Source organism: Pseudorca crassidens, chromosome 8 (genome assembly GCF_039906515.1).
Source record: "Pseudorca crassidens isolate mPseCra1 chromosome 8, mPseCra1.hap1, whole genome shotgun sequence".
In the NCBI taxonomy this organism is placed as follows: Eukaryota; Metazoa; Chordata; class Mammalia; order Artiodactyla; family Delphinidae; genus Pseudorca; species Pseudorca crassidens.
In genome coordinates this window covers 61,936,498-61,963,935 of record NC_090303.1, presented here as the reverse complement: position 1 = coordinate 61,963,935, position 27,438 = coordinate 61,936,498, and the positions used below count along the sequence as shown (strand labels likewise).

Below are 27,438 nucleotides of genomic sequence, written 5' to 3'. Positions count from 1 at the left end.
CCCCTACATTCCCACCAAAGCCGAGCTCAGGAAGGAGGGAGGTCTCATTCACACTGAGGAATGTGTGACTGGTAAGGCTTCAAGCGGCTCTTCCCAGGGAGCCAAGCATTTGATTTTATTTTTCATTGTTTTATTTATTTATTTTTAGGGGGGCTGCATTTGGTCTTCGTTGCTGCGTGCAGGCTGCGGCGAGTGGGGGTTACTCTTTGTTTCGGTGCGCGGGCTTCTCATTGCGGTGGCTTCTCTTGTTGCGGAGCACAGGCTCTAGGTGCGCAGGCTTCAGTAGTTGTGGCGCACCGGGCTCAGTAATTGTGGCCTGCAGGCTCTAGAGCGCAGGCTCAATAGTGGTGGCGCACGGGCTTAGTTGCTCCGTGGCATGTGGGATCTTCTCGGACCAGGGCTCGAACCCGTGTCCCCTGCATTGGCAGGCAGACTCTCAACCACTGTGCCACCAGGGAAGCCGGAGCCAAGCATTTTAGCATGGCCTTACCCTGAGGAGTGGACCCCTGAGAGTGGCGTTTCAGTTCTCAAAGGACCACGCTGGGCTTGGGGAGCATTGTCTACTCCTCTGAGCTCGCACAAGATAAGGGAGGGAGTGGTGCTGACTCCTTGCCCAATGCTGGGCACCACCCACATCCTCCCTCCAAGGGAGACTCGGGGCAGCCAGGGCTGTGTTAACGCATCAGTGTTCTCCCAGAGCGTGGCCAGATGCCAGAATTGTCGCCACTGGAGCTTCGGGCACCCCCTTAGGGTGGACCAGGTTGTGATAAAAAGTGGTCAGCCTCATGAGGGCCCTGAATACCTGTGGAGGGAAGAGATCCTGGGGTAGGAAGGTTGGGACCCGCTGGGTCATGGGAGAAGGGCAGAGGCCAGCAGTGTGTCCTTTAGCAAACTGCTTCCCCTCTCTCAGCTCCACCCCCTGGCTCTGAACAAGGCAGGCGCTACACAGAGCGATCATGATCACGGAGAGCATAGCTTGTGTGATGTTCCAGCAGCCTGGGGGCTTGATGGGGGTGGGACATCCCCCCTTCACCTCTGACCCCTAGGCCCTCAATTTGGGAGTGTGGAAGGGAGCGTGGAGGAGGTGAGCAGAGGTAAGCACGGTCCTAAGTCTCCAAAGTTGCCCAGGGCCCCAGCTGCCTGGGGCAGACAGAAGAGCTGCCCTGCCTGGGGATGTGGTACCTACTGCTGCCAGTGCCAGGGCAGAAGGAATTCACTGTGCCCTGGGGATGGAAACCAGAGATCCTTCCTCGCTCCGTGCCTCACTTCTCTCATCTGTAGAATGTATGTGAAAATACTACTAGCTCATTGGATTGCTGTAAGGACTAAACCAGTCAACATGTGTAGAGTGCCTGGAACCGTCCCTGGTGCACATACATCATACCAAAGTGCTGCCCATTTTCGCTGAGCTCAGTTTGCTAAGTGGAATTGTGGCAGGGGAGCTGGAGAGTGGGCTGCCCTCTTCTCTGTAGACAACCACAGCCGTCTTGCTGGCCTCCCTGCCTCCTGGCTGACCCCTTCCCCTCTGCCCTCTGTCCTCTACCCTCTGCACTGTAGGATGGAGAAGGCTGGGCCCCGCCTACTTCTCTGACTCCTGCAACTACATGCACATACATACACACACACGCACACTCTTCCCATGGGCTCCCCCATGTACCAGGCTGCATATGATATATAGCTGTAAATTAATTATGACATTGATTTATTAACATAACCAATTCAGCACCTGCTTTATGCCAGGCACTGGCTGGTTGGTGACAGCGTGGATAGGTATGCTCCCAGGTCAGCCATGACCAGCTTTCACAGAGCTTACAGCCTGATGGGAAGACAGGGCAGGTGAACAGGTAAGGAATTTGCAAGATAAAGAGCATAGAGTAGGGGTACCTAATCAGTCTTCGTGAGGTGGGGTGGGGTTCAGAGTCATGGAAGACTTCCTGGAAGCAATGACATTTTAAGCCAAAGCCTGACAGATAAGAGAGATCAGGCAAAGGGGAAGAGGCAGTGAGAAGGAACAGAGGGAAGAGACAGGCCTAACTCCAAGGCCTGGGGGGAAAAAGAACAGTGTGCAGGGTAAGAAGCAAGGGATGGGGCTGAAGAGGTTAGTAGGGGCAGTCAGCAAGACTCACGGGCCAAGTGACAGGGTTAGTCTTTATCTCAAGGGCAATGAGTAACCACTGGACATGATCAGCTTGAGAGAGGCCTTTCTGGGCCAGACTAGGAAAAGGAGAACAGTTAGGGGCTGTTGCAGTCCAGGTGAGAAATGATGCTGGACTAGATTGGTCAAGATGGTGATGGAGACATGTGGGTGGACTCAAGAGGCGAGTGGGAAGTGGTATTCCCAATGCATGATGGTTGTCTTGTCGGCATACAGGAAGGCCTGTTCCCTGACCACAGAGGGAAGGATGTGGTTATTCACTACTGAAGGACCAAAGACGAAGAGCAGGTTTGAGGGAGTGGTGATGAGTTCAGCTTGCGGTACGCTGAATTCGAGGGGTCTGTGGTCCACACAAGCGGACATGTCCCGAACACAGCTGAACGTATGGCCTGGCCTCACGGGAGAGAGCTGGGCTGGAGAGTAGAATCAGGATCGTCAGCATATAGACGTCCCAGGAGGGCAATGCAGTCCTGTCTTGATGCCTTCAAAAGTAAGCCCTGAGGGACTTCCCTGGTGGCGCAGTGGTTAAAAATCTGCCTGCCAATGCAGGGGACACGGGTTCGAGCCCTGGTCCAGGAAGATTCCACATGCTGCGGAGCAACTAAGCCCGTGCGCCACAACTACTGAGCCTGTGCTCTAGAGCCTGCGATCCACAACTACTGAAGCCTGTGCACCTAGAGCCTGTTCTCTGCAACAAGAGAAGCCACTGCAATGAGAAGCCTGCACACCCCAACAAAGAGTAGCCCCTGCTCACCACAGCTAGAGAAAACCCGCACGCAGCAACGAAGACCCAAAGCGGCCAAAAATAAATAAATAAATAAATAAATAAATAATTTATAAAAAGTAAGCCCTGGGGATTGACCACACCCACTATATTCCCTTCCCCCACCCCTGCAAAGCCCCACTAAAATGGCAAAAAAAGACAAAGGCAACCAGAGACGAGACAATAGGACTCAATAAAATGTTGGAAAAGGGAAAGTGAATGGCAGAGCAGTAACTACCTTGACAAGAGTTGAGAAAGTGGAAACATAAATGCCAGTGGAGAGAGAAGGCAGCCAGAAGCAAGGCGTATTCTACCTCGACGCCTGGAAAGGCTCAGGATGGAGAGCAGCCAGATTCCTCTGAAAGCAAAAATGAGGCTGAAAGAGGAACAATGAAAGTCTCTTTAAAAAAGGAGTTAGACCCACCCTCTCCCCCTGCCCATTCTCCCTGCAAATTCTCTCCCCGCCTAGCTGAGGATGGAAAGAGGATTTCTTAGTGACACTGGGACTGCGTAGCGGGGGTGGGCCTGAGGCGCCATTACGTACAGGATGGTGGACCTCTAGTCCCAACTGCTACTCCACTTGAAAAGGCTAAAGACCCTCAGTAAGACAGCAGAGAAGCCCTCTCTGGAGAAGCCAATCAGCTCGAGGAAAGACCTAGAGATAGTAGCATATGAGCTCACCAGCTGATCCCCTCCAGGGAAACCCCTCTGAGGACAAGCCCTGTCCACACAGAGTTTGCGATCAGATTGTAAGTGCCTCTGTCTTAAATGAACTCCTGCCAAGGATCCCCAGACACACTAGAAATGCCTCCAACATGAAAGGCACTAGACAAGGAGGGGGAAGCAGGAATCAGCAAGAAAGGAATCAGGCAGATAAGGAAAGAAACTTAGAGAAAACAGAGACAAGTAAGAAGTAAAAAACTAAAAGTATAGCTAATATCCTCTGAAAAGTAGTAGAATATATTGCATCCATGGGGGAAAAAAAAGAACAGAAGGGTATTTTTAAAAGGTACATTAAACGAATAAGCAAAAGCTCATGGAAAGTAAAATAGCTAAAATCAGTGGAAGAACTAAAACATTGTTTGAAAACATCTTTTCAAAAAATAGAGCAAACTGACAAGTTAGAAAGTAAAAGAAAAAAGATAAGAAATTGGAAGTTCAAATCATTTAAGTGATAGGAGTTCTAGAAAGTACAAACAGGAAGGATAAAGGGGCAGAAATTTTTCAGAGATGATACAAGAAGCTTTTCTAGAACTGAAGGACATAAGTCTCTACATTGAAAACAGTCATGAGTACACAGGAGCAATGAATTATAAAAGATTTATACCAAGTCACAGAGCATCAGAGACAGAGAAAAAAATCCTGAAAAATTTAGGGAAAAGGAGAAAGACACGTACAAAGGTCACGTACAAAGGACAAAGACTTAGAATGACATCTAGCAGTGTCTTAAAAACTTAGAGGAAAATTTATTTGCAGCCTAGAATTCCACATCTAGCCAAACTATCCATCATGTAAGTAAAATAAAGAGTAAATAAAAGGTAAAAATAAATACTTATTCAGACATTCAAGGATTCACACAATTTATCTCCTGTGTACATTTCTTAGGAAGTCACTGGAGAACGTGTTACACCAAAACAAGGAAGTTAGCCAAGAAATAGGAAGGCATTGGGTCCAGGACATCGTGGGATCAACTCATGAGAGAGAGAGAGAGAGAGAGAAGTGAATCCTCAGGAAGATAAGAAGGGACAGCTCTAGAATGACTGTCCTTAGTTGGGGAAGAGACATGGAGAGCGCCCCCTCCAGGTGGGAACGGGAGGTTCTAAGGGGCATATCTTCAAAAAAAGAAAAAAAATCACACTTATAGATTATCTATGGAGGTTGTCAGAATTGAGAGCAGTTTTATGTTTTGTTGGAGATTTGGGGAAGAATTCACATAGGTACATGAAAACTAAGTAAGCAACAAACAAACAAAAATTTAATAATTTCAGGAAAAAACAAGTCCTGTGGATTTCACTTCTGAAACCTCTCTCAGGTGTTTCCCCTCCACTCCTCCTGGATTCCAAGAGGCCAACAGCCACATACATTCTTCTCGGGAGATCTGAACAAGCCCATAAAATATATATAAACAAAATCTGACATTTAGGTGTCCCCCAACAAAAAAGCAGGCTTGTCATCTGACCACCTCCAGAGGAGTCCATCAGTAACCTAGTCTTGCCAGGCACGCAGGGCTTCTAGTCAGCATCTGGGGACCTCTCTTAGTAAGAACAGGCAGCCAAGAATCACCAGAATTTTAGAAAACCCTCTGACGTTAAAGACCAAGGTCCAAAGAAAGAAATACAAGGTCCAAACTGCAAAGAAAGAGAGAAAGCGAGAAAGGGAGAAAGAAAGGTGGAGGGAAGGAGGGGGGGAGGGAGGGAGGAAGGAAGGAAGGAAGGAGGGAAGGAAGGAAGAAGAAAGAAAGAAAGGAAGGAAGGAAGGAAGAAGAAAGAAAGAAAGAAAGAAAGGAAGAAAGAAAGAAAAAAGAAAGAGAAAGAGGGAGAGTCAGGGAGAGAGGGAAGGAGGGAGGATGGAAGGAAGGAAGAAGGAGAAAGACAGAGAAAATAGAGACTATGCAGGGAACAGAAGAAAACTTCAACAACACTAACAATAACATTCTTAATGAGAAAAAAAATCACATCCAGAGACAGGGGATTTTTGAAAAAGGAACAGAGAACAAAAATGAGTTCCCAGAATTAAAAAGAGTATTAAATTTAAAAATCAATAGAAGGATAAAAGATGAAATACAAAGAATCCATCAGAAAAACATTTTAAAAATTAAAAAGGAATATAGGGGGGAAGAGAAAGAAAGAGATTCCAGAAGTTAGGACGTGAACACAGACGTGCAGTGAAGGTATATCTCGACATGAAGATGAAGATCAAGTGTCCTAAGAGGACAGTTGAGTCCCAGGCTCAGCAAGCAACAAGTCTAGCTTAAAACAAGAAAATAGAGGGGAAAATAAAAATCGATGTGTTTGATTGAGAGGAACTACTATTGATAGGCGAGTGTCAGGGACATTGAAAAGTTTATCAATAGATACTACACATCAGACAAATAAAAAAGGCGGTTATTAGTTCTAGAAAAAAAGGGTTGTATAAAAAAGAATGTAGTTATAATGTACAACTGGGCTCAGCAGTGCTTTTGTTCAATAAAAAATTGGAAAATACTCATGTTAGGAGGATGGAGGGAAAGGAAGCAGGAGGGAGATGGGAGATTTAAGTCTTTATTTACCATGGCAGGAATTCAAAAGTGAATGCCCAAAACTGATAAATCAAAAATCAAACAAACAAACAAACAAAACCCAGGGCTTCCCTGGTGGCGCAGTGGTTGAGAGTCCACCTGCCAATGCAGGGGACGCGGGTTCGTGCCCGGGTCCGGGAAGATCCCACATGCCGCAGAGCGGCTGGGCCCGTGAGCCATGGCCGCTGAGCCTGCGCGTCCGGAGCCTGTGCTCCGCAACGGGAGAGGCCACAACAGTGAGAGGCCCGTGTACCGCCAAAAAAAAAAAAAAAAAACCAAAAAACTGTGTATGCCTATATTTAGAAAAATGGAACTAAATACTAGACGAAACACCCAAAAGAATTAAGGGTGATTAGAGCCTAGAGGTGATACTGAACTTGGAGAAAGTTGGACCAGAGATTGCTGCTTTTCGTTCTAAACCTTCTAGTATAATTTTTTAGTTATATGCTGGCACTACTTTGAGTTCCCCAAGCACAATTTTCTTAATTCAGCCCTTCTATTTCCATAATCCAGCCTGACACATAGTAGGTCCTCAAACGTGTGCTTATGGAATGAATAGAGGGAGAGATTCCAGAAACAGCATTTTGAGCAGGGCTTCCTGGGAGCAGCATGAGAGATGAACTGGGGTTGGAAATCTGCACAGGATTTAAATAAGCAGAGAGAAGGACCCCAGTTATCTGGAGTGGAAACAGTGGAGCAGAGAGTCCTCAAAGACTGAACAAGTTAATTTATTGTATTGCTCAATTATTCTAGGAGTTTCTGCGTTCTGAAAGAAAACCCACAGGGAAGAGGGTGGAAAAGCAGAATTTCAGTGCCCTTGGAGGATGGGGCACTCTTTGCCTCTCTGCACAGAACTCCTAAACGGCTGCCGTCACGGGATCACATAGCATCCCCTCCCTTCCCCTCTGCAAACCTCAGACGTGCCTGCATTCGTTACTTCTTTCAGAGCAGGGTACTCAACTCTCTGCACAGAGAACTACCTGCAGAGCTTTCCCCAAATGGTACCTCTGTCTGGAACCCCATCCCGGGGAGTCTGACTCTACTGGTCTGAGAAGGGACCTGAGCTTCAGGGCTGGGACTATAGGGCGAGGCCTGGGAGGCACTCACTCTCAGGGTTCTGCAGGGGCAGAGCCTGTCTCTATTTAAAAGTGTGATATTTTGTTCATTGTGGATTTTTAAATTAATTTTAATGTTTTAAAATATTATTTATCTTGGCTACTGAGTTTGGGGGTGCCTCTTAAATTTTGCATCCCAGGTGAGTGCTTCACTCTCCTCGCCCTAGTTCTGGTCCTGGTGAGTATCAGCATTTCTGCTTAATACCTTGCCAGGGGCTGAACCGTAGGACGTAATCATTGCTCCGAAGGTCCTGGGATGGGGAGTGGGGCTTCCCACAGCACTAGATACACTGCTCAGCTGAAGGTGGGCTGCAGGTCAGGGCAGTCCTGGGCTTCTGGAGAGCTTCTAGAGAAGAACCAGCAGCATCCTGACTTGGGTGGTTTCCTCTGCTCCCTGGGCGTAGCCTCAGGATGAGCGGAATGACTCTGTTGCCCCTGCTCTGTGCTGGGAAACATCTATGGAGGGAATAATGACATCTGTGCAAACTTCTCTTTCTGGAAAACCATGCAAACAGTCTCCTGACATAGAACCCTTCCGTTTCCTGAGGGAGAAAATTAAATGCCTGCTTCTTTCTTGAATAGCTAATGTTCGTTATGGTTCCTACTGGTTTTAAGGATGTTTGTGACCCAGTGGAGCTGAATGTTGCATGAAAGCTAATCGTCACTCACCACGTGCCAGATGCTGTGTTGGGGCTTCGGGAGGATTATCTCAGTGCATTCTCATGCCACATAAGAGGTAGATACCATTGGCATCCCCACTTGACTGGTGAGGAAACTGATGCCCAGAGAGGTCAGGTAACTTGCTGGAGGTCACACAGCCAGCAGAAGGTGGAACTGGAATTGGCACTCTGTCATCCTGACACCCATGCTCAGAAGCACCCCCATCGTTCTGACTCTACTGGCAGAAACGTCTAGAGTGTAGACTGGAGTTAGGAAGCCAGGGTCTCTGGATGGAGTCACAGCAGGAGCCCGGACAAGCATGCCCTCCTGTGTGTGTATCTGAGCCTCAATTTCCTCATTTGAACAGAGGGCTTGGGCAGTAGCATTGGCCGTTATGGCCCCGGCATGCAGGGATCCTGTGACTAGACCATCTGGGCCCATGTTCCCAGCAGTCACATGTCCTGCCAGTGTTTGCTCTGAAAATACTATGAAGGAGAGGGACCCCAAGTCGGCAAGTCAGCAGGTTTGGCTCCAAATTCTGAAGGAAAGGACAGTGGTGATGTTCTGGGCCAGGGCTTGGAAACCCCCCGATCACCTTCTCTAGGACCTCCTGGTCAAAGGATTTGAGAAAGGCCTGGGACCTGCGACCCTTTGCTGCAGTGCTTGCACCTGGACACACCTCTCCTCCAGCAACAAAACACAAAGAAACCGTATGGAACTAAAAATAACTGCGTGCATGTGCAGTTGGGGCGAATTCTGGACCCAAAAGATACAAAGAGACCAAAAAGCCCAACTGCCGCTCGTGAAGAGCCGGGAGCAAAGGCAGGGTACTGCGCATGCCCCCTGCACACAACACCACCAAAGGCATGGGCAGACCACCTAAGCCACCCTTCTGGCCCGACCTCTGGACACACCCCTACCCTCACCCCATATAAGGAACAAGCAAGCAAACAAGTGAACCTGTTGTTTGTTCTCGCTGCCCCCTGCTGCAGCAGGGGCCCCAGTAAAGCCTTGCCTGAATTTCTTGTCTGGCCTCTTGTCAATTTCTATTGATTGGGGAAAACCAAGAACCCTGGTTGGTGACAAATTCAGCAGGTACCCCAAGCCCCAGGATAAGCCCTCCCCTTACCCAAGGATCTCCTAGCTCAGCAGGTTAAGAAGGGATAAGGGCAGAGCGCAGGCTGGAGGTAGGGAGGGAGAAGCAGATCTTGGGGAGTGGACTGGGGTGGAGTCAGAAAGGCCTGGGGTGGCAGGCCAGGAGGGGAAGGAGGTCTACGAATCCCCAGTGTCCAGAAGAGAGGAGCCCTCGGGAAATACTGGATATGTGCCTTGTTCTGAGTCAGGAAGGGAAAGAAGAGACGAAAGGACCATCTGAGGTCCCCACCAGGCTGTGACAAGGGGTGGCAGAAGGGAGGGGTTCAGGAAGCTAAGGTGTAGCAAAGCCTCTTGAAGCAGGGCCCATCCAGGAGCTCAGGTCCACCAATGATCGAGCACAAGGAGCTCTGCGGTGCTGGGAGCTCAGCAGGTGGCCAAGAAGAAGCAGCAGCCGCTCCCAGGAGATGGAGTGAGTACCAAGTCCTCCAGGGCCCGAGGGAGCCCCAGAAACTGGGAGCTCCTGGGAAGCCACAGGTGGGGCTGGGCCTCTAGAGGAGTCAGTGTCTGGTGACCGGCGGTTCTTGCTAGGATGCTTCTTGCTTCCTTGTGGCCAGGTGTGAGGTCAGTAACAGGCCCTACCCATGACCCACTGCCTCGGCTGTGTGGTCTCTATGTCTGTCCTGCCTGCATAAGTGTGTGTGTGTGTGTGCACGCGTGCGTGCACACGGGGTGGGGGGGTGGTTAAGCAGCAGATGGCAGGAGTGACTTCAGGTGGCCTCTAGTGGGAGGATGAACCTGCTAACGAATGGCTGCTGGGGTGTCACTGTGATGCTCTGTCTCTCCCTCCACAGAGACACAGGGTGGCCACCATGTTCCAGGCTGGAGTGGAAGTCAAGAGGCCAGCCCTCTGTCACCAACTCTTCATTGCCCTGCTTGTGGTCACCAAACAAGGGGGCTGCTGTCAGCAGACCCTTTGTCTCAAAGGGTCTTGGTCCATTCAAAGTCCTGACTCTGAGATTGGAACGGTCCGCTCTGTGATGAGATCAAGGGGGTTTATCAGGACCACGGCTCCCTGCCTCCAACACTGGGGGCTCCCGTGACCCCCTCCTACTCTTTACAGTGGGACAGCCCCCTCCCCTTGATTCTCCCATAACATCTCTTGATACCAGTCATGTGAGAGATTGTGACTGTCCCTATGAAATGGGCACACTGACCAAGCCAGGAACACACTGACCAGGCCCAGCTCCCTCCATGGTAACATGCCAGGGACTGACCTGCCTCCCTTTTCCCTCCTTCCTGGCCCCCTCCTTTCAGAGCATCTTGGTCCCCAATTACTCAGAGCCGTGGGAGGCCTGCCAGGGAAGAAATTAGAGCTCCACATCAGCTCTTCTATATTTACCACCTGACAGCTGAGGAGGATATATCTTCTGCACAATTAAATGAAAAGAGTTTTAATATCGGCAGGCAAAGGACTCGAGCATCAATGGAGAATTAGGTTAGAGCCAGCAATTGGATTAGCGCCCAGCTGCAAGTGAAATGAGGACTCGGACACGGGAGGGTTATTCTTCTCCTGGCAACAGGCCCTTCCTTGATGGGGGGCGGGGAAGCTGGGCTCCTGAGATCAACCCGACCCCCAACCCTGTGGACCCAAGACTAGGAGGGGCAACGGTTCCCAGAATCCTCTGCGAAGAGAAAGCCCTGAGCCAGGTGTGGCAGATGAGGGGCCACGGGGGTCCCCCAGCCAGTCAGCTACCACACCCCTTGCTGAGAATTAGCCCTCATCGTGTCCCCTCCTGCATCCCCTCCTCTCTCCTGTATCGTCCCCTCCCTGGCTCAGGCCCATGTCTCCTTTTCCTAGAGCTGCTGCACCACCCCACTGCCCCTTCTCTCCCCTTCCAGTCCCACCTGCAATCTTCCCTAAGCCTTCTCCTTCCCTGACGTGTAGGAAAGAGATGCAGGGGCACAAGTGTCCCCTGGTGAGAGCTGTGGAAGGCACAGCAGAGACGCTAGTCAAGTAACTGTCCCTCCCTTTTGTTTTGTTTTGTTTTTTCAATTTCACACTGAGTTGCTCTCTTTGGATTTATTCAATCTGAAATGCAGGAACACAGCCCAGCTTTGCCAAGTGTTTATTTGGGTGCAAATTCCAGCACGGCCTGGGGAGCGACCTCAGAGTCCTGTCCCGTTGTTTCTGGCCGCCGTCTACCTTCCCTAGGCCGCCACAGCTGCCCCGACAAAGCAACCCCAAATCCTTGGCTGGAAACTAAGGCAAGTCCTTCCCATCAGCTCCCTGAAGGTGGATGTCACGTTTCTCATTCCAAACAGAGCCCCAGGAGACACGCACTCCAGCCCTGCCTCGTGACAACACCAAGTCCCTGTCCTGCTTGCGCAGATGTCCACAGGAAAGACTCCACGGCCAACGGCGTCTCTGCTGGCTGTGTTCCTCCTTTCTCACTAACAGTAATTTCTTCCTCTTTCCTAAGTTCTCTGGGAGGAGCTTAGTGTGCTGGCATCACCTCAAAGGAAGACAGAAAGCAGCTGGCAATCACCAGAGAAGGCCAGTCATCTTCCTCCAAACCCCAAATCTAACAGCCCTGAGTGTGAACTGGCTCCTGGTTTCTTGTGCCAATTGCAGAGGGCAAAGCTGAGGCTCCAGGAAGTAAAATGGCCCCTAGGGAATCAGGTATAGAATGAGACTGTCCCCAGACTCCCCACTCCCGAGGTCAGTGAGTGAAAAGGACGCATGCTTACTGCCCGTCGGCCCACAGCCTGCCCAGTCCTGGGCAGAACTGGGGGTGGAGGGTGCAGGGGCTGAGACTTTACCCTGTGTACAAACTCACAAGTTAGCCTGCCACGGTTTCATGGATGCCCGACGAAGAGCCCAGACACCTGGGTCCAAGACAAAGGACTTTGTTACTTATACAAAAGCAGTTACCAGAGCTTCACGACGGTTTGCTCTGGTTCTCTGGTGCCATCCAAGTCCCACAAAGGCAAAGCAAGGGGCCCAGGATGGGTGGGTGGGTCACTCAGCGGCTGGAGTAGCAGGAAAGGAGTACTGAGCTTGGTAGAGTCTTCACTTTTTTTTTTTTTTTTTTTTTTTTTTTTTTTTGCGGTACGCGGGCCTCTCGCTGTTGTGGCTTCTCCCGTTGCGGAGCACAGGCTCCAGACGCGCAGGCTCAGCGGCCACGGCTCACGGGCCCAGCCGCTCCGCGGCATGTGGGATCTTCCCGGACCGGGACATGAACCCGTGTCCCCTGCATCGGCAGGCGGACTCTCAACCACTGCGCCACCAGGGAAGCCCGAGTCTTCACTTTTATAGAAAGTGGATAGGAAGCCTGCTCTTTGCCTGGTGGGAGACGTTACCTCTTCTCTCAAGGTTGCTCGTGGCAAACATGACCCTGAGGAGTAAGTGGCCCAAGTGGAGAGCGGTCAGGGCCTTGCGTTCGTGGAGTACCCAGCAGGAATGTTGAGGGATGCCCATGGTCCATGGCGAGTTGTCTGTCTCAGCAGGAGGGAAAAGTAGGAGAGGGGTGGGCGTGGGTCCTGCCCTCAGGGTGCCCCAGATGACCACACTCAATGTGCTGCCTTTTGCACACCCAGTGGGCTTCTCCTTGGAGTTGCACACTTTTACCACAGAAACAGCATCATGAATAAGGGCTGGGTCTCCTGGGTATCCCAAAGTAAAAGCAAATAGCTAAAAAGAATTGTGAAATGAGGTCTAAGGAGACCATACAAAAATACTGGAGAAATATAGAGAAATACATCTAAATACCCAGGCTAAGACTGGACTCGTAGTACTTGACGAGTGTACCAGTTAGGAGGAGGTAGGCTAGGCTGCAATAACAAGTAACCCCCAAACCTCAGTGGTTAAACCACACAGGGTTTTTTTCTTAGTCATGCTGCAGATTCATCATGGTGAGCAGGGGCTTTGGTTCAGGCCATCGCTTCCACTTACATTCTGCTGGCCCAGGGAAGTCACGTGGCCGTAACCAACTTCAGGTGGGCATAGAAGGGCCATTCCGCCCTGTGCACAGACAGAAAGAGGGCCAGAGAGTGCGAACCAGCCCACACCCTCACTGCTCTACATATTAAAATACCAGAACAGGAAACCAAAGATGAGGCATCATGGGTGTGGCTTTATAAAAAAAAAAATAGACAAATTAGAGTTCCAGTCAGCAGGCTTCTGCTCAAAGAAAAGCGCTTGGCCATATATCAAGAGTGGTTAATAGATACATACTTCTTAAAAGTTGTCCCAAAATACGTAAGATCTGTGTGCCATTGTTTATCATTCTTCACTTTAACTGACGTTTTTGGTTATCTCACCTATAGTCTCGTAGGGCTTATCTTCAGATTAAATACTCCCTAGACCCCAGTGGTGAGTTAAGTAGTTCTTCACTGAAGGGTTCCAATAAGTGTCCTGAAGTCATTCCAAACTGGAGGACAAGATTTTGGAAGGGAACCCCTGTGTCTGCTCCCTTGTGCCCTCACCCTTCCTTTCTCTTGTCTTCAAGTCTCTTCTCCCTCTAACGTTATTACTCCTCCTTCTTACCAGCTGTGTAATCTTTGCCAAGTCACGTGATCTCTTTCTGCCTCGGTTTTCTCATACATAAAATAGGGGCACAAATAGTGCCTTTCTCATAGGGTTGTGTGAGGATTAATGAAGGTGATTTGTGTAACATGCTTAGAATATGGCCTGTCGCTAATGTCTGAGATAGAAAAGGGTTAGCTATCGTTATAATTGTCTGGTGGACACACACCCTGCCCCCCAGATTAAGAAGTTTCAGCACCCCACACATCCTAGAATCTGGTACGCTGTGCTGCCTCAGGCACTCGCTAGATGTTTATGAATTCCTCTTTTTTATAGACTTTCTGTTCACTCCAGGTGGGAAGAGGCACTTGTATCCCTTAAATGTCCAAGAGGAAGACAGTGGGTACCCTTCTGGTTGGTCTCTGTACTGGCGATGCTGTGTTTGGTTTTCGCCTACATCCTTAAAGGCAGATACCACTCATCGCTGAGAAGTGATGTCCTGTCAATTTGGACCCTAATCCATGGGAAATAGTAATCCAGGAGTACGATCCTAAAAGTGTACTTCTCTTTCCTGACAGAGCATCTGGACAAGCGGACCTCCAGGGGAGCTCAAAGTGACCATGCTTAAGGCAGTGCCGTATTCAAATAGCTTTGCACCTATGTTAGTTTGCTGGGTTGCTGTAGCAAACATCACAGGCTGAGTGTCTTAAAGGACAGAAGTTTACTTCCCCACGATTCTGGAAGCTCGAAGTCCAAGATCCAGGGGTCGGCAGGGCTGGTTTCTTCTGAGGCCTCTCTGCTTGGTTTGGAGATGGCCATCTCCTCCCTGTGTCTTCACGTGGTCTTCTCTCTGTGTGTGCCTGGGTCCTAATCTCCTCTTCTTAAAAGGACACCAGGCATATTGGATTAGGGACCAACCCTATGACTTTATTTTAACTGAATCCCCTCTTTAAAAGCCTTATCTCCAGGCTTCCCTGGTGGCGCAGTGGTTAAGAGTCCGCCTGCCGATGCAGGGGACGCGGGTTCGTGCCCCGGTCCGGGAAGATCCCACATGCCGCGGAGCAGCTGGGCCCCTGAGCCATGGCCGCTGAGCCTGCGCATGTTCTCCCCGGCTCATCAGTCTCTTCCATTACCCCCAGCTGTCTTTGGTGCCGCCAGTCCTGACCTCCGCCGCAGTGCACGTTCACCTGCCCACCTCTAATCTCACACAGCCCGGTCCTGCCTAGAGAGTGAGCTCGCATGGGCTCAGCTGGTGCCCCTGCCCCCGAGCCTGGCATTCCTTTGGGGAAGCTGACATCCCTGGGCCCTGCAGAGGGTGCGCCCCTGGTGGACCCAGCCCACTCTGAGAAGCCAGAGGCGGCAGGCAGGATGAGCAGGGTCTGGTGGTGGGTCTGGGTAGGCGCCAGGCCTGCCCTGGCTCTACAAGTGATATTATAGGGATCTGGGAGGAGGAAGTGGCCTCCGCTGGACCTGCTTGGTAGCCCCAGCCCAATCAAGCCCTGGCCCCGTCTCCCTCCATGGGAAAGGATGGCTAGCAGATGTTGCAGCTGTTTCCAAGGGCCTCTCAGCCTGCAAGTCCAGAAGAAAGTCAAAGGGCAGCCTTGTAATTTCCTAGCAGAGGAACTGTACTAACCACTGGGCCGGTGGTTTGTAAAGTTTCCATGTGCCTTGTCCCACTTTCGCTCTGAACACTTCTGTTCCGTGTGTCTGTCTCTCTATGGTAGTCTGCCCTTCTGGCTATCGGTTTCAGAGCTGCACGAGGCTCTGTCATGGGGACGGAGGATCTATGTCAGGGATAGTTCAAGTCTCTGTTTGGTCCGATATTTGTGTTTGTTTTCATTAGTGTATCCTCAGTGCCTGGAACAGTACCTGGTACGTAGCAGAACAAACATTCAATAAGAATTTTTGAAGAAATGAATGACAAGAATGAGTAAACCTCACCTTGGGCCCTGAGTACGCTGTTTAGAGTAGAGAGGGGGTGGCAGCAGGACAGAAGTCCCCTCTGTAAACATGGACAGACAACAAGCATGTGAGCGTCCTTAGAAGCACCAGTGGGGAAGGCAGGAAGGGTTGGAAACAGAGAACCTGAACTCTAAGGTCTGGGTTCAGAGATGAGGAGAACAGAAGTGGAGAGAGCAAGAGAAAACACAGATTGGTAGTGAGTCCCCCATCACTGGAGGTATGCAATGTTAGCTAGACACCAGGAGTCCAGGATGCTGCCCAGATGAAACACACCAGAAGCTCTGAAAGAGCAAATATTCTCAGACTTGATGGTGGTGCAGAACTCTGACTCCCGACCTGGCCCTGCCTCTGGCCCCCTGGGACCTGTGCTGGCCTCTCGCCTGCTCTGGGCCTCAGTTTCCTCCTCTCTAGTATGGCAGGAAGAGGCAGGGCTTTGAATTTCATGACAGCCCCTCTAGGCCTGAAAATCTGTATCCTTGAGCCTTGGGAGAGTCAGCCCCAAAAGGGTAGGACGTGGCCGCCCTCAGAGCGGCTCTTCAGAGGAAGAAGGGGAGGAGAGAAGGCAGTGCAGAGCCCTGGCAGAGGCGTTCAAAGGCATCCGTGAGAACTGGCTTTACCCTGACTCCCATGTTTCCAGCCAGCTCCCACAGGCCCTCAGCCCTGAGTTTGGTAGCCCCAGGGGTGTGGGAGGAGTGGATGAAGGCTTAGCAGGGTCAGAGGTCATGGCATCCTCCGGGGGAGCCGCGGCTGGAGGCAGAGGCTCCAAAGATCACATGTTTGGCAGTGGAAGGGCCTCAGGCTGGGAGGCAGGAGGCCTGGGTCCCAGCCCCTGCCCAAACTCTAATTCTCTGTGTGACCATGAGCAAGTCACTCTCCCTCTCTGAGTCCCAATGTCCTAATTGACCAAGGTTAGGTCTGGGCTGAGATGAGGTCAGGAAGGAGGCAAAATGAAGCAGACAGGGTCTCAGCCTTCAGGAGCTCTGGATGAGACTGAAATTTGGGAAGGAGGAAGAAGTTCCACACGGGAAAGGATGAACGTGGCAAAATCTGTGAAATGGGTTTACTAATTTCTGCCCTGCCTTCCTGCCTCTTTGTGAAGAGTGAAACATAAAAATCTCTAGGGCTTCCCTGGTGGCGCAGTGGTTGAGCGTCTGCCTGCCGATGCAGGGGACACGGGTTCGTGCCCCGGTCCGGGAAGATCCCACATGCCGCGGAGCAGCTGGGCCCGTGAGCCATGGCTGCTGAGCCTGCGCGTCCGGAGCCTGTGCTCCGCAACGGGAGAGGCCACAACAGTGAGAGGCCCGCGTACCACACACACACAAAAAAATCTCTATCTGCATGTCACTTTTCAGGACTAGATCGTCCTCCAGTTCATCATCTCATTTGATCTAGAAGCTCAGCGTCACTGTGAGGAAACAGGCTCTAAGGAGGTAAGTTACGCACGCAAGCCATCCCCTCCATCTGGGGCACTTTCCCGTTCTGTGGGTGCCCACAGCCCCCGGTGCTTCCCTGTCACACTTGTGTCATTGCCTCCTATTCACTTAGTCGGCCTCCCCTCCAGGCTGTGACTCCAGGAGGGGGAGCTTTCTGGTTTGTATCTGTATTTACAGTGCCCTGCCCGGGGCCTGGCAACCCGGAGGATGATGGTGGGACCAGGCACTGAATCAGAGCTGAATCCCACCCAAAGAAAGGCCTAGAGCAAAGCAGCAATGTCAAAGACACATTTCTTTAGATGATTCTGGTTTCAAAGAATTTGATATGGAAGCTTCAGGGAATTCATGGAAGAGACCTGAATTCTGGACCTCTTTATAAATGTTTTAACTCTCTTTCATTTCATTTCCACTTTTTTTTTAATGCTACTCGGTGTTAGGCACTGCTGAACAAGCTAAGGGAAAAAACCCACCCTCATGGAGCTTACATTCTAATGGAGAGAGACAGATGATAGACAAGGTAGATAAGTCAGTCATACAGTATTTTTGTAGGAGGCGCCATAGGAAGGAGATAAAGCAAGAAAGTGGCATAAGACATGCCATGGGCTGCAGCTGGGGTTAAAGGGTGTTATTTGGTCAGGGGCCCTCGCTGAGGTGAAGGAGTGATCCATGCAGGTATCTGAGGGAAGTTGGCTCCAGGCCGAGGGAACCACAGGTGCAAAGGCCCTGGGGCAGGGACAGCAAGAGGGCAGCATGGCTGGAACCAAGTGAGTGTAGGAAAGAAGAAAGGAGATATGTCCAGAAAAGCAGACATATAGGTCTTTGAAGCCCTTTGTAGGCTATTTTAAGGCCTTTGGCGTTTTACTTTGAGGAGAATGGGGAGCTACTAGAGAGTTTGACAAATAACAGGTTTTATTTTAAATTAGTGTTTGTCGGGGTAGGAATAGGCACCGTACTCTTCTCTGAATCCAGCCCTGGCGTGAACCCAGGTCCGACTAACTCCAAACTCGGTGCTCACTAGGTCCCCTGCCTCTGAGAAGGGAGAGGCTAGGAGTGGAAGTGACCTGTTAGCTTTGAGAGCCAAGCCCTGAGTCAAGGGCTTGGGCCAGGGTGGAGGGAGGGAAGCCAAGGGCAGCCTTGCTGCCCTCTGAGCAGCTCTGGGAAGGAGTGTGGCTCCTGTGACAATTCGCCCTCAGCAATACAAGGGGTGTGGGGTTGCCCTCAGGCGCCAGCTGTGAATTGCATGGGGAAAGGAAAAGCCTGCGCTGGGCAGATGTGCAGACCCAAGGGTTGTGCAACAGACTTTGGAGTCAGGGCCAGGCTCTCCTCGGGTGAGTCCCCTCCCCACGCTCCCAGCAGGCTTCCCGAGTCACTCAGCCCTGGGGTCACAGAAATCAGAAGCTGCTTCAAAGTAAACCTGCAGAATCCCACAGGCCTTCAGGGAGGGGGCCTCAGGGCAGCTTGGTGGCAGAGGAACCTGTGTACAGGAGGAAGGAGGAGGTGTCCCCGGAGGGGGGGTGGGAGGGGCCGGGCGCATTCTGAGCACCGCCTGCCTGTAATCAGGACCTACACGCCCACCATCCAGACCCAGATTTGAACCCAGTAATGATGTGTGTGAGCTGCATGACTGAGCAAGCAGATGACCCTTGCTGAGGCTCGGTTTCCTGGTCTGTGGAAGGGAGAGAATAGGGCCACTTACTTCATGAGGCTTAAGAGATGAAGCAAGTAAAGCGCTGCGCACAGAGCCCGGCACCTGGTGAGCGCACGTCACGCAGTGGTCCCTTTGATCATTGCTCAGTCGGCAAGCTGACTTCTCTCCTGTGGCCCCCGGAGCTGGGCTTGGCTCTGCAATGTGGGGAGCAAGAGGACTCCTGGGCTCGGCCTCACGGAGATCCTGGGCTGGCTGCTGTGGATGCAGGAACCTAAATGGGACACAAGGAGTGAGAAGGCAACCTATGGGCCTGTTCCTCAAACTTGGGATTTTTACCTCATTTTCATTGTGACAGCATGAACATGCATAAATAGGTAAACTGGAAATTAAAGTTTCAGGAAACAGTACTTACCCTCACCAGGCAAGATGCATTCTATTTTTATTCTTCCATTTCATTAAAAATATTGAATGCTGATCACCACCCAAACAGAAGAAAGATGAACAAGCTCACGTGAAGTGAAGCCTCAGGTCCGGCAGGCCGTTGGGCTCACCGAAGGCTCCCTCCAGCCCTTTGGTGAACAGCTGAGGGTTGTGGGGGCTGGTGCCCGAGCATGTCCACTGGCACGTGACTGTCCTGTTCCAGTTCCCGCAGAGACATAAAAGGCCAGGTGAGCAGACCCAGGAGGCGAACACTCCCAAGAGGCTGCTTCAGCTTCTCAAGAAGGGCCCTTCCGCCCAGGAAAGCCACCTGCAGGGAACCGTGAGGGTCATATTCAGGCAGAGACCAGATGGCCACTCACCAGACAGGCTGCACAGTGTGTATCTTGCCTGGGAAAGACCAAGGGACTGTGGACTCGAGAGAGGCAATATAGCATAGTGGTTAGCCCAGAACCTTTGCTGCCACACCGCCTGGGTCCAAATTCAGCCTCCGTGATCACCCAGCTCTATGGCCATGGGCAAACCACTTAACCTCTCTGTGCCTCAGTTTTCTCATCTGTAAAATGGGGATGATGCTAATTCCTCAAAGGGCTCTCAGCAAGTATGTGTATGTGAGTGTGTGTGTGTGTGCGTGTGTGTGTGTGTGTGTGTGTGACCTAGAACAGTCCCTGACACTATTAATATTTTATTGCTCAGTCAGATGAAAGTACTGGCTGGAGGCCAGTTCAGTTGTGTGCCAACATATGCCATATGGGGCCTCTGGGTTGAGTTTTCTCTATCCACGGCCCCCAGGCCAGTGAGCCAGGCTCTCCTTGAGACAGTGGAGGGGTTCGGGGTGCTTCTCACCCAAAGAGCCCAGCCCAGACAGTGTGGGTGACTGTCCGCCCAGTCCAGCCGCTGCCCTCTGCAGGCGGAGTTCCTGCCCCACCCAATGCCCCTCCACAGACACCACCATCACCCACTGTTCACTAACCATCTGCTTGCTGGCAGGGGGAAGGGGTGGGGAGGGCAGTTCTCAGGGTCACATTTAGGTCCTTCTGGGGCCAGGGGTCTGTGCAGGGCCACAGAAAAGGAAGAAGAAAAGGAAAAGGCCCTCAGCTGGGTGCAGGTGCAGGTGCAGGTTTATAGTCTCTGCCCTCATGCCCACTCATATGAGGTTTGGGGGTGCTGTGCTTGGGGAAGGGGCGACCCTGCACCTGGAACAGGGTCCCTTAGACTTGATGTCAGCATGCACAATTCACCTGTTTCTTCCCTGGAGGGATATGTGGGTTCCCACAGGGCCACCTTCACCCTAAAGCATTAACAGGTGTGCTGTGGACCATGTGACAGGCGGGAGGGGGGCAGTATTATGGATGGGGGTCTTCTTTTCAGTGCTCCTTACACCAAGCACCAAATACTTAAAGCCAGAGAATCCTGCCTCTTGTGAGACCCGTTCCCACTTAGCTCACGGGGCTCTCCTCTCCCTGCCCCACAGGCCTTGCCCTGGAGGCAGACACCCCTGCGTTCAAACTCTAGCTCTGCTAGTTACAAGCTTCATGACCTGAAACTCCTTCCTCGACCTCTGAGACCAGGTCTGGCATCGGTACCCCTGGGACCATTCCTACCTCGCAGGGCCGCTGTGAGGATCAAATAAACGGAAACATAGAATTAACTAGCACAGTGCTTATCGGTTCATGGGCTCATGGCAAATGCAAGAGGCTTCCTTCCTCTCTCTGTGGCCTCTCTGTGGCCTCCCTGCCCAGTTTCCACCCTTGTCCTCCCCAGACATTGCAGCTCCCAGCACAGCCTCCCGAGGCCTCTTCCAGGCACTCGGCTTCGTAAGCAGGTTTCGTGGCAGCAGCAGTTTTAGTTCTGGGCTCGGTAATTTCCCGTGATTACAGGCCCTGTGAGCGCAGCAAGCTTTGCAGCTGCTAGGAAGCCAGCAGGCCTCGTCAGGGCAGGCTGGAGCCCGTGCTCACACACGTGCCTACACGCGAGGGGGCACGGCACACACACGCGCACAAGCACACCGTCCTTCCGGGAGCGGGACGCAGGGGTCCTCAGCCAGGCTGTGCCCGTACTGCGTGTGCCCGCATCCGTGCCTGCGGGAGGGGGTTTTAACAACACACAGCTTTCCCTGGGACGAATAAGTAGGGAGAGGAGGCCAGGAATAGGGAAGTTTTAGGACAAGGACTCTCACCTACCCCCTCTTTCCAGAATCTTCCTTCTCTCCCTTGCCTCTGGTGCCCAGAAACAAGATGCCCCATCTTTTCGGCTCTGAGACCTGATAAGGACCCTGTGTTGTAAGTGTGTGGGGGGGTGGGCAGGGCAATCAGTCAATAAATATTTATAAGGCATCTATGTGAATCTTCACCTTGACCCTGTTTGGCGCTGGGATACAGCAGTGAATAAGCAAAGGGAAGCCCAACAATAAACACGAAACACTTGAAAATAACAAACAGCTGATCCTCACTATTTGCAGATTCCATATGTGTGAATTTGCCTGCTCGCTAAAATGTATTTGCACCCCAAAGTCGATACTCACAGTGTTGTTATGGTCATTCTTGGACGTACACAGGGTAGGGAAAACTTCAATGGCCCAACGCACAGGTCTCCAGCTGGGTTCCGCCATGGCGACCTCTGCCTTCTCAGTTCAGCTCAGACTTTAAACGTGTCCTTTTCGAGGTTTACTTAGGGCCACGTTTTTCACATTTTGTGCTTTTTGTGGGTGATTTCACTGTTTTCAATGGCCCCAAGCATAGTGCAGAAGTGTTGTCTAGAGTTGCTCAGTGCAAGGAAGCTGTGATGTGCCCTCCGGAGCAAATACATGTGTAACTTAGCTTTTCTCAGTCATGAATGATGGCGCTGTTGGCCGCAAGTTCAATGTTATGAATCCACGCTATATATTAAATCATGTGTCTATAAACAGAACACACACACACACACACACACACACACACACAACAGAACACACAGAAAACAAGGTTCTGTATTGATCTGTTGACAAAATCTTGTGACTAGAGGCTCACGGGAGCCTAACGCTGTATCTCTCCTAGGAGCGATGGTGCAGTATTTGCTGACTCAGCGTTCACGGCAACTTTATAGAATGTAACTGTCATGAATAACGAGGATCAGCTGTAACTACCGCCAAGTGGCACCAAGCAAATAAAACGTGGAAATGCAACATGACCTTGAGCAATGCCACTAGGTGGTCATGACCAGCCTCTCTGAGGAGGTGACACTGGCACTGAATTAGGAGTCGGGGGAGACAGCGGCCAGGGGAGGTGCTAGGGGCAGCGTGTCCCAAGCAGCAGTCATTCTGAAATGAGCACAGGCCTGGGGGGTTCTGGGGACCATGAGACGGCTGGTGTGGCCGGGGCAGAGCCCAGGGGAGGAGGAGGAAGGAAGATGAGGCTGGGGAGGTGGGCGGTCCAGGCCACGGAAAGGGACTTGGGTTCTTCTTTCCTAGTCAAATGGGAAAGTGGGGAGGGCTGGGTGGGCTTTATTCTTTCCTCGTGGGCCACGTCCTGTAAGGGCCGAGAGGCCATCAGTGAGGGGTCACCCTGTGGCAGGAGCTCTGGGGTTGTAACAAGGGAATCGGTGAAAGAGGATGGATGTGGGACACAAGCGGGAGGCCGAAGCTTCAGAACCACCTGATGGAGATTCAGGAATTAGTCCTGGAATCCGTGTGGGAACCGCCGGGCTGATGGGGTTGACACTCAGAGCTGGGAGGGCAGCAGGAGGGGCTGGCCTCAGACACCCACCGGAGCTGTGGAGGAGCTGGGCGGGGGCTTGGGGGGCATGCGTGGGAGCCTCAGGGGACCTGCAGAAGGTCTCCCCTCCAGTCTATGTCAGGGCATGGGCAAGGCTCCCTCTAAGGGGATTTCCTCATAACCTTCCCCTAGCCCACCCTCCGGAAGACTTCCTGTGCTGGAGCAACCCAGAGCTAAACCCGGAGAAACCTCTACACACAGACACACAGACACACACACACACACACACACACACACACACACACACGGGTATTCTCTTTTTGAAAGACCTAAACTGATGGTCGTGTGCTCTGGGCCTCCCCACCTGCATGCCAGCTGCTCCTCCACCCAGGATCTTTCCCTTCTCCAACTCTCACTCATCTTCATGGGCCCAACACACCACTGCCCCCCAGGAGGACTCCTATAACTGCTCTGACCCCCGCTGACCTCTGACATTTGAATCCCCTCCGTCCCGCTGGCCTGAGTCCTACATGCCTCTGTTCTCAGTATGCATACCCGCCCCCCAAAGCAGGGCTTAGGTCTCCACTGTGAGATCCCCAGGGCACAGGCCTAGCAGGAGGGTGTGCAGGAGATGAGAACTCCAAGACTGCGGCCAAGGTCAAGGTTAAGATTCCTGCAGATTGAGGACTGAGGACTTGGGCTGTGGGCAGGGTCAGGTCTGCCTTGCTGAGCTGGCTACTGTAGGAGGCGTTTACTCCCCTGGCCGCCCCCATACCCCATGGAGCTCTGGCTGCTGGGCCGTGAGGCTGAGGGGAACGTCCAGCCTTCCCCCCAAAGCTGGTCCCGGGCTGTTTGCCTCCCTCCTGAGTCCACAGGCTGCTGGATGCCCGGGAGGGGCCCTACCTGGCAAAGATCTGTCCAGTGAGAACCCAGAGCTGCTCTGTGCCAGCACCATGCCAGCTGAGCCCCGGGCCACCCTGGTGCCATGGCAATGCCACCACTGCCAGCCTGTCCCAGCCCCGTAACCATGGGAATGTGTGCAGAGCTGCGGCTGCTTATGCAACATCTCTGAGACTGGGAAACGGTCTGCCCATCAACCCAATCCTGCCTGCCGGCCTGACCCGCTCCCTGGGACGCCTGCAGACAGCCTCCATGAACTTGGGTTATGTTGCCCCACCTGTCATCCCCCAGACTCCACACACACACACACACACACACACACACACACACACACAGCGCCCTGTCTGTGGAAGGGACTCCTGGGGTAGAATGGTCTAGAGGGAAGACGGGGGGAAAGAGAAAGACGTGGCCGAGGGGGATGGACAGAGGGAACCACAGAGGATTCTGACAGGTTGGGGAGCTGGCCGTCTGGATACAAACTAAAAGCTCCAGCCACCTGCAGCCAACCTCAACCCCAGATATCCGGTATCACAGAGACGGGCCAGCTGCCTGATGGGCTGTTCTGTCACTTCCCACAGCTGGAAGCTGGGGCCCCATACAGAGGAGGAAAGAGACAGAGACAGAAACAGAAGAACAGAGACAGAGAGAGGGAGAGATAGGGAGAGAGAGAGATATACAGAGAGAATACAGAGAGAAATACATAGAAATACAGAGAGAGAGAAATACAGAGAGAGAGAGAAATACAGAGACAGAGGGGGAGAGCCCCAGGAGAGAAATATCTACACAAAGAGATTCACATAGATGAGAGAGACAGAACAGACTGCCCCCCTCCAACCAAATAAAAGTCCCAAACATCTGCAGTTTACGGTTTCTTGCTGGTCTCCAAAGCCTGGCTCTACCTCTGAAGGCAGCCCTGTTCCTAATGGTTCCAGGGCCCGGCCACTGGCAGCCCCAAAGGATGGCTGGGCAGGACCGGGACACACCAGGGTTCCAGAGTCAGGGCAAGTGCCTGGATCCTTTCCTGCCTCCTGCCCTGCCCCCTGCCCGGGTCCTCTCTACCTGTGGCCTTGTCCTGTGTCTCCCTCTGGCTTGCCCTGTCCTCCTTATTCAGTGTCACTCCCCCCGCGCCTGAGCTCCTCTCTGCAATCGCCAGCCTTCACTCGTCACTGGAGACTCTGGCTCTAAGTCTTCCTTCGCCTCAATCTCAGGCTTCATCCCGGGTGACTGCGATGCTCAGGCCCGCTGGCCAAGCAGCCCCTCCGGGCCCTCCTCCTGGTCTCCCGGCAGCCCCTCCCTCGCCCAGCACGGAGCCCTTGCCCTGACTGCAAACCGCACCAGAGCAGCTCTCATCCCTTCTGACCTCGCCCGCCTGTGTCCTTCCGCGTCTTTCCTCAATGCCCCCCACCTACACAGATGATGCTTCCGTAACCTGCTCCATGCCGTCCACCGTCCCCTCTGGCTTAGATCCCGGGGTCATCAATGCAAACCCTCATTTGCAAATACGGCCTGGAAGTCTCAAGTGCCACTGTCTTCTGGGCAAAACCCCGCCCTGAAGAGGCTCCCCTTGGCCTTCTCTGGGCCAGACAGTCCCCTGAGGGAAATTGTCATAACTCCGAATTCACCTGCCCTGCTTGCCACATTTCCTCCCAGCTTGTCCCCCCACGTTCTGCCACTACTACTTCCCAGCGTCTTCCTTCTCCTCAAGGCCCCACCACTTTCCAATCCCACCGCAGCTTCCCTCGCCCCGCAGACAACCTCGCCTCCGAGGTGAGTGCCGGAGCCAGCAGCCGGCCTCCTACGTTGCCCATCCCGGCCCTCCTGTTGCCTGCATTACCACCTCCCTAGGGGCAGGGGCCCCCTTCCCCAGACAGCATGCCCCCACCTGGGTCCTGGGGCCACCTTCTCAATGACCTCGCTCCACCACTTGCCCTCCCCCCATCCTTCGGTGACTCCTACATCCAGCTCATTAGCATTTATCCAGACACTCTTCTTACAAAGAAACAACCCCCCATCGACCCACATTCCCCTCCCGATACCCTCTCATCTCCCCTCCCTATCCCAGACCAGCCTGGGTAAAGGGCGTGTCCACACAGCCTGCTTCTGCGTCCTCACGGCCCCCTCACTGTGTAGCCCCCTCCAGGCTGCCTTCCGAGTCCATCTTCTGCCCCAGACGCTCCTGCCCCTGCCGTGAGCTGTGCCCAAGTCCACGGCCCGCTTTGCAAGCCTGGTCTCAGGTCTTAAGGCTGCGCAGCAGTGCTCACGCCATCTGCATCCCAGTCCCTCTGGATTTCCTCCCACTCTCGGGCTGCTCCCTCCAGCCTCCTCCGGAGGCTGCGCTCCTGCGCAGGGCCTGTGGATGTTCCGTCCCTCCAGCCCCCTTCCAGGCTTGCACCTCCCTCTCACCGCCCGGGGGTCAAACGCCACCACAGAGATTCCCACAACTCACGAATCTCACTTCCCAGCCAGGCCTATCTCCTCAGCTCCAGCCTGCCCCTTGGCATCCACCTGTCTCCCGTGCACCCCACACTGATCATGCTCCCACTCCTAAGATGTGTCCTTCCCCCTAAAACGTGCTCCTCTCCACCTCGGCCTCTTTCAGGAATCTTCCTACAAAGCTCCCTTCTCTTCACCTCACACATGAACTCATCACCCAATTAGACATCTTCAATCTGGCCTAGTCTTTCCTACCACCATCCCCCGAGCCAAGCCTCCCTTTTCAGCCGCCCTGCTTCCAGCTGAGGTCTCCACCCAGAATTCAGTCTTCCCATCCATACCAGTCAGAGGGATTACTTCAAAAAACATGTCTCATTATATCACACACTTCCAACAGCTCTTGGGATGAAACCTCCTTACCGTGGCTTTTCCTGTCCCTGCGTGATCTGGGCGCTGCCCACCCCACCTCATCTCAGGCCACCCTCCCCTTTTCTCACTTCAATCCAGCCACAGTAACTACCTTCGGGTCCTGCTGAATGACAAGCTCCTTTTCACCTCAGGGCCTTTGCATGTGCTATTTCCGCCACCTGGGATTTCACCCACTTCCGTACCCAGCCAACTCCTATTCACGGTCTAATCTCAGCGTACATGTTGCTTTCTCTAGAAAGCCTTTTTTTTTTAACACCCCCAGACTAGATTTGGTCCTCTAGATGTTTCTTCTTTTGGTACTCTATTTCTCCTCTGTACACCTATAGCCATTATCATGCAGTTGTTTGAGCTGCATGACTGTGTCCCAGTGTTGGACATCTGTCATGTTCGTGGCCAGCCAGCTTATTCTGAATGCCTGTCTTATGTCTGAGGAACTTGTGACAGTGTGTGGACCCTCTCTGGGTAGAAGTCAGCATGGGCTCTCTAGCACCCCCTGCAGCTAGCGGGCAGGGTCAGGACCAAGGCCGTGCCGTCAGAGGTAGCTCTGAGACCTGGGTTCGGAAGAGGAACTCAGCGCCAAGTGCAGTTGAGTTTTTGGCAAGCATGGCAGTGGAGGAGTTTGGCTTTTCAGGACAGCCGTGTGGGGTGTCCGGCATTGCGTCCCCAGTGTTACTGGTGTGAGCACCTGAGTCCGCAACCAAAAGTGGTGGAGTGGGGAATTCGCCACAGTGATCCCCTGGTTGGGGGTGGGTGCTGCCTCTGACTGTACTCCTGGAGACCAGGGAGCTCCCTGGCGTCCTCGACTAAATCATGTTTCTGCTTAACCCAGCCTGAGGCGTCCTGTGGCCTGCAACAGAGACCTCTGACTCATATTCTCCCTAACCGGACCCTAAGTCCCTGAATAGGAATGTTC

The 27,438-nt window shown here is 52.5% G+C and overlaps 1 long non-coding RNA gene across 5 annotated transcripts; it reads right to left on the bottom strand.

Moving 5' to 3' along the window:
- Positions 1-142: 142 nt before the first annotated feature.
- Positions 143-23,047, bottom strand: LOC137229162 (uncharacterized). 5 transcript variants are annotated; one of them, XR_010945575.1, is made up of 4 exons: positions 21,596-23,047; positions 19,046-19,381; positions 18,682-18,904; positions 11,181-11,578 (listed from the first exon to the last, which is right to left on the bottom strand). It is a non-coding gene; the product is annotated as an uncharacterized lncRNA (long non-coding RNA). The 5 variants fall into 5 exon arrangements; XR_010945578.1 differs by having other exon boundaries at positions 19,046-19,267; XR_010945576.1 differs by lacking the exon at positions 11,181-11,578 and adding an exon at positions 143-802 and having other exon boundaries at positions 19,046-23,047.
- Positions 23,048-27,438: the final 4,391 nt, after the last annotated feature.